Here is a 15063-nt window from a genome sequence, read left to right on the forward strand (position 1 = left end):
CCTCTTCCTCATTACTTTAAGCTACTGCAGTGCATTTTCTTGTAATACAGTTACACAACTGTCGCAGACCCCTGTCCAATAAAAAAATACTACACTTATCCTCAATAAGGTAAAAAATAACATGCACATTGTGAAAACAAAATGTATTCACTTAACAGAAAATTTTCAATAACACAATAACTGTAAAAGTAATGATATTTGGATTTATGTCTGGTAAATTTTGCTTTCGAATGAAAAAAATATTTTGACAAACTAAAATAATCTAAATGCCTTAGCTCTTTTGCTCTTTCTCTATTTCTCCCTTTTTCTCTCTCTTTTTTTTTTAATCAAAGACACTTAGTTCACTTGTTTTGTTTCTGGCTGGAAGGCAATGAACTATTTCTTTTCACAACCTGGAAAAATAATATAATAATAACTATATATAATAATAGAACTATAGCCAAGTACTTCAGTTTCAAGCAGCCAGCATTTGGTAGCATGCTATGAATAACATTTAACCAGTTGAAAGTATTCAGGGACTTTGGGACTGAGACAGTTTGTATTAATTCCTTGTGCTCATTAACAGCTCTTCTTAGCTAATCATATCACATCTGGCTTGGCACAGAATTAACACAAACCATACCTAGATAAAAAACCAAAGGTTATGATGCCCTTTCATGTTGGGAAAACAAAACAAAAAACCTTTGGTTGAGAAAGCCATTTTTCTTCAAACAGAAAATGTAGTGCACACATTAGGGGACAAGTTCCTGTTTTGTGAACTTTCCCTGCCCATCAGTTCAAACATCAGAGAAACGTGATACTGCAATACACTGAGATTCCATCAAAGGCCACCTAAAGCAATCACCACCAGTACTATTATCATCCTATGCAAAACTGCATCAAACTGTAGATGAAACATGCCGTGTATTCTTTAAAACAATAGTAGAAATGTTTAGTACATACCAAATTATTATTGTTCTTTCTCAAATGTTTGCTTTCTCTTATAATTGCTACTTCCCAAATCATCTGCCATAAAAAAACATCAGGTTCATGGGACAGACAAAGGGAAGATGTTACCCTAGTGTTTCTGCAGGAATGTTTTCTAGAATATTTTAAATTCTTTGTAAGTCGCTGATAGATCTGATTTGCTTATGACTATTAGGTGTGTGTATGTTGGCAGTCATGAAGTGGGCTGGCAGGAGCCTCGTGCAGGCCAACAAAGAGAAGGGCAGAGTCCTGCCCCTGGCGGGGAGCAGCCCCAGGCACCAGGGCGTGCACCCTGATGGAGAGCAGCTTGACAGAAAGGGCTTGGGGTCCTGCTGGACACTGCACTGGGCAGGAGCCAGCAACATGCCTTGTTACTAAGAAGGCTGATGGCATTCTGGGCTGAATTAGGCCAAGTATCCCTAGCAGGCTGAGAGAGCTATCCTTCCCCTCTACTCTGCACTGGTGAGGCTGCACCTGGAGCACTGGGTCCAGCTCTGGGCTCCCCAGTGCAAGACAGACCTAAACGTACTGGGAAGACTCCAACAGAGGGACACCGAGGTGATCAAGGGAAGGGAAGAGAGGCTGTGAGAGCTGAGACTGCTCAGCCTGGAGAAGGGGAGGCTCAGGGGGATCTCATCAGTGTCCTTCAATACCTGAAGGGAGGGTGGAACAGGACAGAGCCAGGCTCGTGTCAGTGGTGCCCAGGGACAGGACAAGAGGCAGCGGGCACAAACTGGAGCACAAGAGGTTCCCTCTGAATATCAGACAGCACTTTTGTGCTGTGTGGGAGCACTGGCACAGGTTGCCCAGAGAGATTGTGGGGTCTCCCTCCTTGGAGATACTCAAAAGCCTGGACATGGTCCTGAGCAACCTGCTCTAGGTGGCCCTGCTTGAGGGGGAAAGGACCAGATGACCTCCAGAGGCCCCTTCCAACCTTAAGCATTCTGTGATTCTATGAATGCTTGCAAGAGTTCAAAGTACATGTCAGGTATGTGGATATTCACTTCTTGCTGGTGTTCTCTGAACAGTGAAACACAATCATTGTGAGTCATTATCAACTGAAAGCACAAAGATGGAAACTGGCATTAAAATTTGAGCGTGGTCAACACAAAGAACACACCTTCACAACCAATAACAGATCTTGAGGCTGTATGGAAGCTTATAATTCCTGCCACATTGTCACTTGCCAGAATAATCACTGTGACAGTGTCAAAACTGGGCAAAATTCGACTCCCTCCTTCAGTATGGACCAGGCTGATTTCAATACTTTCATCATCCTCTGGCTCTGGATCATCTATAATGGGCAGCGTGACCATCATCTTTGTTTCACCTACAAGGAGAAGAACGTATACAACCGTGTGTCCACTTGGAAACCACCTTGTAAAAAGACTCAATCATCTCATTTTGAAAATAATTAAATACATAAAATATATTAAAATTGCATGAAACAAACTTATTTACCTTTCTGGAAGTCAGTGAATGTCATTATGAAATTTTATCTAATTACTATTGATCAGTCACATTAAGCCAATAAAACGATCACATCATTAAATATACTATGTAGAAATTAATTATATAGGAATTATTTCGGAGTGCCTAGAATTCTTTATTTTCATTACAAATTCTATGACTTTAAAATTTAACTTAGAAAAGGGGAATATCATTCTTGAAAAAAAAATAAATTGCCAGGTGCTAAGCTCTCCGATGAACCATTTACACAAGGGTGTACATTCAATATGAGTACATTTACTGAGCCAGGGAATGCATTGAAATGGGATGACATTTTGTTAGTTCCTTGCCTTTGGGACTATCAAAGAATAATAATGTAAGCAGCAAACACCGTTAATCTCTAGTCGCTATATATCCATTAAAATTTACAACACAATCCTGTTGTTCAGTGCGTGTGCATAACCCAGCTGTGTTTTATGATCATTAGAATATCAATTTACAGAATACATATGTATTTCCTGCTAGATTGTCTTTCAAAATACTTCAAAATCAGTTTTTACTAAACTTATAACGGGTAATGTAATTACATGTCAGCCTCACAATCATTGCCAGCAGCCATGCCTTACTATTCAGATGATTTATCAAGCTAGCACACTAGAATCTTTACTACGCACCTGGAAATTGCTTTCAAAATATCAGTTCGATTAACTCAGACTTTGAAAAAATAAAATACAGCATAAAATACAGCATGCTGCATGGTACTTAAGTAATGTCTGAGAGGGACTTGTTTGTCCTGTTTGCAATTCTTTTAAATATGTTCTGTTATGTTACGTTTAAATATGTTTTGTTATGTTACAATATGATCTCAGAATTTAAAGAGATGTCATGAAAAATTAGTACTGTAGTGACCGAGGGCTAACAAAAGACCACTTAGGCCTGATTCTCATTTCCATTATCCTTGCTGTAACAACTATCTTCGACTTTATTAATCCTTACTTATGTGGTAAAGGAAATCTTTATAGTGCAATATTTATACTGCAATATTTCTTTAATAAAAACCCTTAGGTATTTATTGTGCTTAGATATTTCATTGTGCTTTGCTACCACTGTGTGTGTTCTGCAAGATAATGCTACATGCTAATGAACAACCATACTCTTTTGCACGTGTATCCTTAGCATTCAGGAAAATTTAGCCTAAGAAGAAGATATCAGTTGTCAAAACATCCACAGTATCGTGTACTTGTCACGTTCTTTTTTCTTTTTCTTAGTTTTACAAAACAGAAGCCAAAACGAGAGCTTGTCTCACCTTCAGCAAACACCAGAGTCTCACCGACACCTATAAAATCCAAGTTTGGAGTAGCAGTCCCACCAATGACACGCCATTCCACTGTCACTTGTCCCAGGCTGCCTTCTGTTCTGTGTATCATTAGCTGCACGTTGGTCTGAGGACGTTCCTCTACTTCAACATACAGACCTTTCTCTGTTGCATTGGGACTTACACTGTAGATCTTAAACACTCCAAATGCGTCTCCATTCATCATTATGATAACTGTGGAGGTATTTGGCTGTCCTATGGTTGGTTGGTTTTTTGAGCTGGCTGAGACGTTCATCAGTTCTGCTTTCAAAAGGGTTATAGTGAATCTCTCATCCAGTTCTGGCAGGCTGTCAGGCAGTATGGTAACTGTTAGATTTGCAAACTCTTCCCCTTCCTGCATTATGGCCCACTGTCTTGTAACAGGTTCATAATCACTGCCAGCGATGGCTTGTGTGCTGAAGAGGGCGAATGCACTGGTAACGTTTTTCTTGTAGGTCCGGAACCCTGAAGTGTTGTTAGTTAATGGGCTGATATCTGACGTCAGCCAAAGGCAGAGAGGAATCCCTGAGGCACTGGAAAATGTAAAGGCTGAACATGCTTGTTCTTTTAGGCACTGAGCTGCACAGGAATACACAGGGTCACTTGCTGCTGACACATTCACTCTGGTCTTGGATGGTTTGTCAGGAATTCCTTGTACAGGAGGCTCGTAGTAGGCCAGGATATCCTGACCTTGCTCCACAGCAAGAGCTACAACGTCAGTCTCAGAAGTGCTGTAGAAAATCTGCAGCTGACCAAATCTTCCCTCACTAAAAGACATTATAATAAAATAAAGTTCTGTTAGTTGACAAAGGATGTCTAATATTCTACATGTTTCTGGGTTAATAATAGAAGTGAACAAAATCAACTGACCCTTTCTGAATTGCTGAAAAATTCCAAATAACACATCAAAATGCATTCCCTTTGAAACTAGTACCAGAATAACTGAGTTATCTTATTTTTTTGTGGATAGCAAGTTTGATTATTTATAGCTTAGGTAGTAGTCTGTTAAGAATGCATATTTGTAAACATTTGGTTCTAGGAGTTAACTTAGTCTTCTTCAGGACTTGGCAGCTCTCCTTACTTGCAAGGAAGAAAAAGCCGGTGACACCCAGACTTATCATCCTTCCTCTAGGATCACATGCATAAAACCTGTTTTCCTTCTCTTATTTTCATCCTGTAAGGGCTGGCCATTTTGTCCTCCTGTTCAAATCACAGGAACAGGCTACCATGCAGGTTTAAATGATTTGATGATTAAACGGACAAAATGAATAGTACACTGTGTACGCTGAGTTTACATTGTGCATTTCAATGTATACTACGTTTAAGTAATTTATGTAATACACAGACATCTACTTCAAAAACAATGTGTTTGAAATGAAAATACATTGAGATGGCAGATCAAAGAATTGATGCACATATTTTTATGAGAGGAGCATGAAATTTGACATTATAGTGGAAACAAAAGTGAAGAATAAATAGTAATTACAAATAAAGCAAACATTATACAAACCTTCGCCTGACTGTTATGTTTGCCAGCAAATTTCTTTCTAGTGGCTCCTGAACTCGATATAAGGATTGATGAAAGAAAACTGTGCCATAAGGATTATCATTGGCAGGTATTATAATACTTGCCACGCCATCTAACCCAATAGCACCACCATTGGAGGCCTGAGTTAATTCTACACGGACAATCTCAAAGAGAAGAAAAGAAAAAGAAGTAATGCAGCTAGACAATTTGTGGTTTTTCTAACAATAATTACAAGCAAAGTATAACATGAAATTATAGCACCTTCCTGCCGGAACATTTCTTGTTTTCCATCATACATATTTCTAGAACAAGTCAAAATTAATACCATCTTCAAGGAAGATGTAAGTGCTTGACTTACTTCTTCTATTTCTGGAACATCATCAGCCAGGATTTCCAATAGTAGCATCTGAAAGGCTTCCCCAGGGGCAAAAGTAATATTGCCTGAGGCAACCTGCAAGTCCTCATCAGCAGGGTGTCCACCAATGGTAGCAACCCACTCAACAGTAACGTTACCAAGTGTCCCAGCATTGCGGATTACTGGCAGATTTATGGGTACTGATCCAGATTCAGGCTCCTCCACAGTAAATTCGGTCATCTGGAACACTGAAGTGCAGCACAAAGAGGTGTATTTCATTAACAGTAATATTTAAAATAAAAACACCATCCTAGTTACTGAATTATATATTTTATTTCACTTGATTGCATTCATTTGCACAATTAAAAAAATGTTAATCAGGTTTAAACTTCAAATTGAACTTTCAGTATCATTTTATCTGCAAATAAAATTGGCATGAAAATTCAGCCCCCACCCAAGAGTTTATTCCAACGTATCCATTGTTCAAGGCTAGCCATGATCTAAGTTTTTAGAAGACGGTCAGAAGGTAATTTTTCCCAGTGAGGAAATTTTTTATCATTTTTTATGTCACGTATGGAAAAAATGTGTCAACATATTCCATCTAAATTGTTTCAAATATAAGTCTTTCTTGTATAAAATCTTTAGTTGTTAAGAATGAAGTTAATGAATTATCCATGTGGAATTATTTACTTTTGTCAATTTCCTTTACATTTTGCTGATAAAATGGAATAACTGAAATAAAGTAGGGTACTAAAGGGAGAAAGAGTAAGTCAAATAAAATGGCTGGAAAACATACACCAGAAATACTGAAATAGAAAAAATAAATAGAAAAGATAAATTTCTAAAATGTCATTAAATTTTTGAAATTACCATTTTTTTCTCAAAACCTGTGTAATGAAACTATTTTTGGAAAGTGTCCACAATCCATTTTACTGATAATGATAGAAAGAAGAAAAACTACAATAACTAACAACCAGAACATACAAGAACGCAATTTAAGTCATATTTGTACTTTCCAATTTCCCCAGATATTTAAACCTGCTTTGCCTGATTATTTTGTAAAACAATGACACTGCACTATCTAAACAGGTTTTGGCATGTAAACTTAAGCTTCAAGCTATTGCAGAAATGCAACATTTAGAATAGATAAAAAAATACAAATTAAATTAAAATCCATCCCCATTAGGAGACTCCAAAATCCACCTTCGTCTCACAAAATCTTGATATATAAGTTGACTGAATGCTTCAATTTCGCTATATAAGGGCACCATTTGCCCTTACTTACACGTTTTAATTTAGTTTATCTTATTTTGTCCTTTACTGTGTTCATCCAGACTTCCCTTTTTGTATTCTGAAAATTTTTATTCCATTGCCCAGTAATAACTCACCCACAAATCAGCAGATTGCTACTGGACAAGAGAAAATATGCAAATAAGACTCATTTACCAAAGGATCCAAACGGGTCATCAGAAGCCTCAATGGTTATGACTGCCCTCGTCAAAGATCCAAGCAAGGCTCCTCCTGTCGTTTGATTCAGCAGCTGAACATAAAAGGACTCCTCAACTTCAGGATTGATATCATTAATTATATAAATTGGCACAGCTTTACTTGTTTCTCCTTCTAGTAAGACAACATCTGATGAGGCTACACTGTAGTCCTCACCTAGATTTGTACATGAAAAAATAACAAAACAATCAAAACACAGAAGAATATTAAGGCATTCTGGTTCATTATGAAACATCACTAATGTTTATCAGCACTAATATTTATCTGTTCTTTTTGCATTCCCTTGTGTTCATATGTTGGTGTGTTTTTTTGTGTTTTTTTTTTCTTTATCTTCATACCCAGAAAATACAATTGTTTATTTCCTAGTGCCTTTTAGATATCTGGATGGATGAAAATAAATCTCATCTTGGCCAAAACAGAGTTTACACTGTCAGTCCAAGAAGCAATTACAAAAGGTCCATTATTATCTTCCATTGAGAAGATCACACAACTGTGACATTTCTATATTTGATTTCTGATAGTTGTCTGGCTTTCCAAGAGATAAAATGAAACAGAAGTACCTTTTTCAAAGGAGATTTTACTAAAGGACATAAGGTCACTCCTTCCCTTGTGGAGCTTTTCAGGGATCACCTGAGAGCTTTACCTTTCATTTGCAAAGTAAAAGTCTTCTTGAATTGTGCTTAACATTTGTCTGTTTCACAGAGGAGTCACCAGCTCTCAATTTCCCTCCAAGAAACTCAAATAAGCCATGTATGGTAGGTTGAAATATGTACAAAGGACTAAGTACTAGCTATATATACTACTACAGGATTTTTTATTTTATTTTATTTTTTTGAGAAAGTGAGTGGCCACCAGGGAAACAAACAGCCAATTCCTTTCCTTAGTTTTCTTGCTAGATTCTTCAGTGATGATATCTCTGAGTTTTTTTAAATTTGATGTAAGGTCTCTTCTATAGGACCTGAATTCCTGTCTCCTAAGTACACTCAGTAAGTATCTCACACTTTGGTATTTTTTCTACTTGTTTTACTAGACTGCATTCAATACACACTTGCTTGCTTTGGTTACTCGAAGCATACAGTATGCTCTTTCTGGTTTAACACAGAATGTGTATTTCTGCTATTTTGATTTCTTACCAGCTGTTGCAGTTATTGGCATAGCTTTGAATTTCACAGAAACATCTGCAAAAATTCCCCCAGTTCTGGTCACGTTAATGATTGGTCCAACATAATTTTCAGCAACTCGCACAGCTGAAGCTGAAAGCTGAAGTGTTCCAAAAGCATCATCATTGGCATTGATAATTACATGAGCTATAGTCTCACCCACTGATCCAAGACGAGGAGAATTTACAACTGAAATATAAAAAAAACCTCTTAGAGCAAGCCTGAAATGCCTCCTATATATGGCTATACTGTTCATATACATACACCTGAGTTTAGTGGATGGCCACTACTAGCTTTCAATAAAATTTTCATTTTAGATTTGGACAAAATATAACTACAAACTGCACAAGCATATTTTTGATGTTTGAATTATATTATGTCAGAAAATCCACATTCTTACTAACTTATTATTCTACCCTGCTGTGGAGCATACAAAACACCAGTTCTTTGAAGAGGTGAGGTACTAGCAAAATTACTTACTTATTTGTCCATAGGACAATAGAATTTTACACTAGCAATGATGAACTATAAGTAACCTTTCAGTTTCCCAGTAGAATTTTTTGTAGTGTTTCCCTTAAAAATCAAGATTAATGTGGGAGAGTCATGGGGGAGAGGGAAGGGAAATTAGGCATGCCAAGAAGCTCTTAAGCATAAATAAGGCTGTAATGACCTGAATTTATCTGATCGGGCAAACATCCTCTACGCTAAAAAGCCAGCATGAAGCTGCAATTCTACACCACTTAATGTTTAAAAGGCTTTTTTCGCTTTCAGTAAGTGCAACTAGCTTATTTCCTATCATTGTGCTTTACAGAAACAACAGGTGAGCAGGTATTAGCACACAAAACCAATACAGTAATACAGTTGGCCTAAAACACCTGGGATAAAGCAGATGCAGAAGGGAGAAAGAAATGTCCACCCCTGACAAAATTTTGTGGTAAAGGAAATATATGCTGACACACAGAATCTTCATACTTAATGTGAGATACTCTGACATATAACTTACAGGATTCTTAACTATACAGAGTTAGGCAGAGGTAAAATTTTACTGTAATTTCAATTGCTGCATTTTATCCTATTAAATATAAATATTAGCCTACATATTTAAGCTTTGGGTTTACATATGAAAGACACTTACTTGGCCGATCCTGTACTTTGTCGATCAAAACAGTATTGTTTAGCTCCACAAAAACAGATTCTGACCTCTCAGGATCATAATCATCCAAAATAGGCAAAGATATTGTGGCTTCGCTTTCATTGGCTGCGAAGATCACATAACCAGTAATGGGTATATAATCTTCTCCTTGTATTGCTCTAACAACATCAGGTGGAAGAAAGGGTGACTTTTCATCATCACCTAAAGTTCTGTATGTAACCACTACTGTACCAAGAAGACCACCAAGCCTTACTATTGTCAGGGAGATATTTTTTGTTTCTTCCTCAACTTTTATTGGTCTGTTTCTCTCAGAAAAGATGAACAGTCCATATGGATCATCATTAGCTAAAACTGTTAATGTTGCATTAGTGTGATTTCCAAGACGACCACTGGACACATTGATGATCAAAACTGAAAACACCTGATCCAGTTCAGGCACGTTGTCAGGAGAAACTTGTATGGTAATATTTGCTCTCACTTGGCCAACATCAAATGTTACATTCCCATATGCAGAGACCAGGTCTTCTGTAAGATCACAGACTATGACCCAATACAGAGTCACCTCAGACAGGGCCCCATGAGTTCTCACAACCTAAGTGGAAAACACAAAGATTTATGTATTTCTTTGTACTATAAGAAAGAAGAACATAAAAGTGTAAAATGGCATACAGCAAAGTCACAGAATCACAGAATATCCTGAGTTACAAAAGATCCACAGGGATTATCAGGTCCAACACCTGACTCCACACAGGACCACCCAAAATCAAATCGCATGTCTGACAGAGTAGTCCAAATGCTTCTTGAACTCTGGCAGCTCAGTGCTGTGACCATGTCCCTGGGGAGCCTGTCCCAGTGCCCGACCACCTCTGGGTGCAGAACCTTTCCCTAACCCCCAGCCTGACCCTCCCCTGTCCCAGCCCCATGCCGTTCCCTCGGGTCCTGTCGCTGTCCCCAGAGAGCAGAGCTCAGCGCCTGCCCCTCCGCTCCCCTCGTGAGGGAGCTGCAGGCCGCCATGAGGCCTGCCCTCGGCCTGCTCTGCTCTGGGCTGAACAAACCCAGGGACCTCAGCCGCTCCTCATACTTCTTGCCCTCTAGACCCTTCACCACCATAGTAGCCCTCCTTTGGATGCTCTCTAATAGTTTATGTCCTTCATATATTGTAGCACACACAGTGCTAGAGGTGAGGCTTCACCAGCACAGAGCAGAGCAGGACAATCCCTTCCCTTGACCATCCAGCATTGCTGTGCCTTATGCTCCAGAACACAGTTGACCATTTTGGCTGCTAAGGCACACTGCTGGTTCATATTTCTCTTGCTGTCAAGCAAAACCCCCAGATCCCTTTCCATGGGGCTGCTCTTCAGCCTCTTGTCCCCAGGCCTGTCCGTACAGCCAGCATTGCCCCTTGCCAGGTGCAGAATCCAGCACTTCCTCGTTTAACTTAATTCCAGTCAACTGTGACCTCTCCAGACTCCAAGACTATTGAAAAATTATTGAGAGAGGTCTTGCAATGACATCAGCCAGCTCTTTCTGTACTTTGGGATTAATCCCACTGGACCCCATAGACTTATATGCATCCAGCTGGAGCAGCAAATCCTGCACAAGTTCAAAGTTGGCTGGGAGTTTATCATCATCACAGTCCTGAAATTCAGAGCTTTGGGTGTCCCCGAGCCCATCATTGGTGTTAAAGACAGAGGCAAAGAAGGCATTAACCTCTGCTTTATTGGCGTACTTATTTGTGAGGTTACCAACCTCAACAAGTAATGGATCAATGTTTTCTCTGCTCCTCCTTTTGCTGTTAGCATACTTTAAAAAAAGCACTTTTTGTTGTCCCCACAGTACTGGCCAGCTTCAACTCTGAGTGAACATCACCTCTGTAGTCCTTGTTCAACTGACCTTGCTTCCAATGCCCACAGATTTTCCTTTTTCGCCTAAATTCTAGAATAAGATCCCTGCTCAGCCAAGCTGGCCTTCTGCCCAGCTTGCTCAACTTCTGACTCTTTGGAATTGCCTGTTCCTGTGCTCTTAAGAGGTGTTACTTAACTAACCAGCACTGATGGACTCCAATACCTTCAAAAGCAGGTTCCAAGGGGACCTCACAAACTAGTTCACTGAGTAGTCTGAAGTCTGCTGTCTCCATAGCTAGGGCTGAACTTTTGCTGGCAGTTTTCCTCCTATTACCAAAGATTTTAAACTCAGCCATCTCATGGTCACTATGGCCAGGACAGCCTCCAATCACCACTTCACCCACAAGACCCTCACTGTTTACAAGCAACAAATCTGGAGGGCACCTTTCTTAGTCAGCTTCCAGAGTAACTGTACCAACAAGTTATTGTTAACGTGCCTCAGGAATTTCCAGTACCTGTTTGTATTGGCTGTATGGTATTCCCAGCTAACATCTGGGAAGTTGAAGTCACCCACAGGGACAAGGGCAGATGACCTAGAGATATCCCTTAGTTCATTATAGAATAATTTGGCAATGTTGTCCTCCTGGCTGGGTGGTCTATAGCAGACTCCCACAACAACTTCATCTTATTGTTATAACTTATTTCCATGTCCCTTAATCCTTACCCGGAGGATCTTAAGCATGTCATTGCCAACTGCAAGCTGCACACAATCCAGCCCCTCCATTATATACAGTGCAAAGTCATTGACATGATGAGTTAAAAATAAACTAATTTTAAAAACAGTGTAATCTTTATCATCTTAGCTTTGCTGTATTTGTTGTGTCATCAGCACTTACTTTAAAATATTCATACCTCAAATGTAAACAAGTAGAAGTAAATTTAAACTTATATAAAACATTTTAGTTTTAAGCTGAAAGATACACTTTAGAAAGTGAAGTATAAAATGTCAAGACAAATGTACATGATAAAGTTAAGTTAAAATGCTGTAGACCTATTATAAAAATATTGCAGAATGCTCTGTAAAATAGACATAAAAGAGGATTGCATAGCAATATGAGACCCAAAACTTTCTAACCTGCAACATAATATTGCTATCTCCATCTTCAGGCTCAGTTCCATTTACCGAGAGTGACTCAGTACTGAACTCAAAGACGCCATGAGCATCATCAGAAGCCTCAATAGTCACAACGATGTGGGATGCAATTCCCAAGCTGGCTGTAAGTGCAAGTGCCAAAATGAGTTATTTTTTTATACCATCTTTTCTTAAAAGCTAAGGAAGTTTGTTACAAAAAGCACACAGAAAAGCATAACTGGAATATTTCTGCTGTTTTGCATTTTGTGGTGTGTTTTTTTTTTTTGTTTTAAATGTGGAATAATTATCCACATGGATAAGGAACTCACTTTCAATAATGCAGTCCTGGCAGCCCTTCTATGGAACAACACTCCAAAGCAACATATAAAATGCAAATATTTTAAGAGAGGATCAAAAATAAAATTACTTGTCTAATTAAGGAAAATGAACTAGAATTTAGGGTAGGGGAGAGTTACGTGGTAAAACACAGTGTAAGCAGTGCAGACAGGACAAAAGCAGGTACTATTTTAACTGAAGCTGGAACAAAGAAAAAGCTAGTCCAGGAAATTCTACTACTATAATGATCATCTTGTGTGAGATAACTTGCTGCTTAGAAAGAGAAAGAGCCTGGCATTTTAAAAAAAATCTGGAAACACAGAAGAGGAAACAACACTTCCCAGGAAGTTCCAAAAAGTGGTTAAACCACAGACTTACTCTCAGGTTCAAACTGAACTCCTTTGTATTTTCAAATAAAACAGAAAATCAGGCTGTCACTGTGGAATAAATTATTTGATTTCGATAATGGGTGCTAACACAATATTTTCAGGTCTCTAGGGTTTAATTCAAAATCCGCCATCATTAGCGTTTCCCTCATAGTAGGTGCTTTTGTTTTCATCTTATTTCTGCATATTGTATGTTTTTAATTTTCTCAAGATTAAATTATCTTTGTTTTCTGTATGTTGTGACAAAAATAGACTTCAAAAATGAAAAATAATCAAAGCATTCTTTTAGAAAAAAAAGAGCTAACACCACTTTTTATTAAGAGTATTTTTGAGATGCAGAGATCAAAGCATAAAGCAAGTGGCAAAAGAAAGTATCAAAACACACAGTCAGGTAATTTTTAAATTACCTTAAATTTAAAAAGTTTCTCTCCTCTTTGCTCTCCAGAAAATTTTACAAAATTTACAAACAAAGCTAATTTTTCTAACTACTTCTGGAATAACTACATTGTGTTCTATAAAAATACAGCTTTGAAGATAGAGAAGCTGTTATTTTCTGTATTACGGTTAGTATTGACTGTTGTTGAAATTAAGCCTTTTTTAAAATGGGAAAGAATGTTTTGACAGGACTCTATGATATATCTCAAACCACAAGCAAAATAACACTATGATAAACTGTGTCAGTAGTGTAGTTCATGAGGGATATTACAGTTAGCATAAAGAAATAAAGATTAATCCAAAATGCTTACCATGCTGATGGACAGTTGGAAGGAAGAAATCCATGTTCCCATCACCACTACCACTGCCATCATTTCTAAAGAGCTCAGCAACTTTAAGATGACAGACATACAGATATATACACATATATACATTTATAAATCAGAGCGCAAGCAAAGAGAAATTTAAACTATTCTGGACAACAGGAAAAAAAGAGGGAAGCACTCTAGGAAGGTATCAACTTTGCTTCTGAAAGTGTACAGGAGTTCTAATAAAGACTGAAATATTTACATATGCCACCTCTTACTTAATTTATGACATTGGAAATAGCAATGGGAAGTCAGAATGAAAGAAAACACATACACATAGTTTATCTTTCCTCTCTTTCCCTCTTTGTGTCCCCATTTTGTATTTCCCCTTTCTCACTCCTAACTGAGGCTTGTCATGGAGGAATCTAAATTGAAAAAAAAAAAAAAAAAAAAAGGTAGGGGAGACGATAAAGTCCCTCAAGCTCCTTATTCTAATATTTTCTCACAAAGTGAAAATGTTGGGAAAATCTGCAGAAAACTTAACTAATGGGGACTTCATAAGCTTTGTGTTTGTGTTGGAAAGGCCAAAAAGAAGGCTCATTTTAAAAAGGCTATATAGTTACTGGATTACTAAAGTTAGTTGTAAATTTTCTGTCACAACAATTTGAAAGAGAAAAGTTTGACTCCTTTTAACAAAACAACTATTCAACCAAAAAGACAAAATACGTGAAAAGTCTCAAGACTTTACCAAAAGAATCACTGAGACCATGTTGCACCATAGACACATACAATCATAGCAGAGAGCTGGATTAATTCAAGGAAATCTGATACATCCTCCCAGAAGGGACCACACTTGCAATTTCCGAATTGTTTAAAAAAATAACATCAGTTTAAAAAAAAAAATCAATTTATGGCTGTCAGTGTTTCTAATTACTTTTCCCTCCAACAAGCTTTACAATCTCCGTTAAAATTTTTCTCAAATGGAAAAAAAAATCTGTAAGGTATTCAGGGGTTTATGTGGCAGCACCACTATGCTTTGCCGTCCCTTCAGACTAGCCCTTCAAACCAATAATTCTTTCAAGTGTTTGTCTTGTTCTTACAGACAGTTATCTACGAGCTACCTCTGCAGCTACAGCTCAGCAAACTCCCTA

The 15063-nt window shown here is 38.1% G+C and overlaps 1 pseudogene across 1 annotated transcript in view; it reads right to left on the reverse strand.

Moving 5' to 3' along the window:
• LOC308187048 (adhesion G-protein coupled receptor V1-like) overlaps positions 1-15063 on the reverse strand; it is a 148724-nt pseudogene that overhangs the window by 89792 nt on the left and 43869 nt on the right. Inside the window, exons 26-34 of the transcript XR_013956118.1 lie at positions 13916-13996; positions 12451-12590; positions 9454-10063; positions 8292-8507; positions 7099-7314; positions 5656-5900; positions 5280-5461; positions 3722-4536; positions 2087-2296 (exon numbers count right to left, since the gene is read on the reverse strand). The product of XR_013956118.1 is annotated as an adhesion G-protein coupled receptor V1-like (transcript). The remainder of the gene's footprint in view (positions 1-2086; positions 2297-3721; positions 4537-5279; positions 5462-5655; positions 5901-7098; positions 7315-8291; positions 8508-9453; positions 10064-12450; positions 12591-13915; positions 13997-15063) is intronic.

Source organism: Anser brachyrhynchus (genome assembly GCF_964034855.1).
Source record: "Anser brachyrhynchus genome assembly, contig: SCAFFOLD_126, whole genome shotgun sequence".
Taxonomy (NCBI): Eukaryota; Metazoa; Chordata; class Aves; order Anseriformes; family Anatidae; genus Anser; species Anser brachyrhynchus.